We start from the raw sequence: 2527 nt of genomic DNA, 5'->3' as shown, positions 1-2527 counted from the left end.
CTCCCAGTTTGTTCTTGTCCAAATGCCACAGTGCTTGTCAAAGCCAGTTCTGATTAATCTTCTTTGTCAGTGTATCCTTTGCCATTCCCTATCACTCCTCAGGGAAAGTCTTAAAGCAGAGGCAACAATACTCATTCAGAGACTTATAAGCTGCTTTTTTTTTTTTTTTTTTGCTGGTCGTTGTTGAGAGTCCTCAGGGTAGAACCGACTCCTGGCTGGCCCTCCAGTGGATTTTCAGAGGCAGTCAGTTGCTCATGAGGGACTGCCCATCTTTCCCCCTTGGAACAGCTGGTGGATTCGAACCACGTACCTTTAGCTTGTCAGCATAACTCCTTGACTCCAGCCCAGTCATGAAAGATGTTAGATACCCAGATAAGAACATTTAATATATTTTTTTCTAGAAAGCAAGTAGTCATTGAGGAAGCTTGTAGAAGAAAAGATACGGAGAGTTTGAGATAAATTATGAGAGTAGTGCTTTTAGAAGATGAAGAGGTATCAGACAGGAGATGATGAGAGCCTGAACTGAGGGTGAAATCAGAGAGGGGGAGGCTATATAGTGTCACAGAAATGTGTCACATACACACGGAGCTTTCTTCTTTTAAGCTAAATATTAGAGAAATTAGCCTTTTTGCCATACTCTGCAATAACTTTAGGAACACTAAAGACTACTTAACTCCTGTCTTGTATTATTTAAGCTCTGGGGACCTTAGTGGTAAAAAACTGCTCTGCAATTCCAAAGGCACTTGCTTCAAATCCACCAGCTGCCCTGAGGGAGGATGGACAGTCCATGTGACTAACTGCCTCCGAAGCCTGTTGGGGGATCTGTTAGGAGTCAGCTCCAACCTGACAGCACACAACTACTTTACAGTTGCTTCCTGTGCCTCTGGAATTTCCACAATGAATACAGATGACAGAAGAATTGATGGCTTTGAGCTGTGTTGAATAGTGAAACTTAGTCTCGTGTACTTGGGTCATATTGTCCGAAGGAGCCATCCCCTCAAAAAAGACACCATGCGAGAACAGTTGCAGACAGAGAAGACCCCCGAGGAGATGGACTGACACAGTGACTGTAAAAATGGCACAGCTGAGATTGTGTCAATAGTCCAGAGTAGGAGAAGGTTCAAATCAGTTAACAGAGTTGCTAGGACTCATAGTCCACTGAATGGCACCTAACAACTACACAAATACTCCAAATGTTAAAAATTAGTACAATGGCTCCAGTTACTTTAATACCAACAATTCTCAACCTTGGCTACATTAGAATAACTAGTTGGAGGATTTTTTAGAATTCTTAGTTCCTATATCATAGCCACAGATTTTAATTATCTGATCTAGGAGGGAGCCTGAACATGGGTACCGCTAAAAGCTCTGCAGATGGTGCTGAGGTGATGGTGGTGGTGGTGGTGGTATGTGCTGTCAAGTTGCTTGCAACTCATAGTGATCCTGTGTACAACAGCCCTGAACCCTGCTCTGTCCTCTGCCAGCTTTATTGGCTCTGACACACCTACCCCCATTACGTCAGTCACTGAATCAATACATCTCATTGAGGGTCTTCTTCTCCTGAACTGTCCCTCCACCTTCCAAGCATGACGTCCTTCTCCAAGCACTGGTCCCTCCTTGCAGCATGCCCAAAGTATGTCATATGAAGCTTCAGAATCCTTGCTTCCAAGGAGCAACCTGGTTTTATCCTATCTAGGATGAACCTATTCATTCTCCTAGCAGCCCATGGTATATTCAATACTCTTCCCCATGACCACAGCTCAAAGGCATCAATTCTTCTATCATCCCTAGTCATTGTCCAGCTTTCTGATGCATAGCAAGTAATTGTGAAGACTATGGCCTTGATCAGGTGCACCTTAGTCTCCAGACTGACATTGTTGCTCTTCAGTATTCTGGAGAGGTCCCTGAAAGCAGACTTTCCCAATCCAATTTGTCTTTTGATTTCCTGGCTGCTGGTACCAAGATGCTAAGGTGTAGCTGAGTCAAAACAATACCTTAGATAAAGAACTATAGGTCAATGAAGCTATCTACTTTTAATCCAGATTAGGGTAGGTTGAGTCTCCAGGGTGTCCAAGTACATTACATTTTCTCATGATGTTTTATTTTAGCCTATAAAACTATCTGAAAGTGGGTCAAGAAGGAACTAAATTTACTGTTTCAGAAACTCAAATGCGCCCACAGTCTAGATACTTGGTGGTTATGTACATATAAATTGTTAAATAAGTATATCCTATGAATACAGGAAAGGTTTTTTTGTTTTTTTCAGATACATTGAAATTTATATTTCATTTTCCTCATACTCCTCAGTTTAGTAGTGATTTTGTTAATGACAATCTCTACTAAAATTTAGGAAGCAACTCTCAGCAGTGTCCTCTGTACTCCTAATAACATTTCTTTTTTTAAAACTAGTTTTAATGAACATTTACAGGGATTTTGGGTTTTCATTCCTTCATTGCTGCACCATTCTCTCTACCCTCCTCCCCAGTTTGTTCTTCTTCCCCCGCCATCCAAATGTCTGTTTTAATTG

Source organism: Elephantulus edwardii, unplaced genomic scaffold (assembly GCF_000299155.1).
Source record: "Elephantulus edwardii isolate Elephantulus edwardi_28Jun2011 unplaced genomic scaffold, EleEdw1.0 scaffold00140, whole genome shotgun sequence".
In the NCBI taxonomy this organism is placed as follows: domain Eukaryota; kingdom Metazoa; phylum Chordata; class Mammalia; order Macroscelidea; family Macroscelididae; genus Elephantulus; species Elephantulus edwardii.
This window is presented reverse-complemented; position numbering follows the sequence as displayed.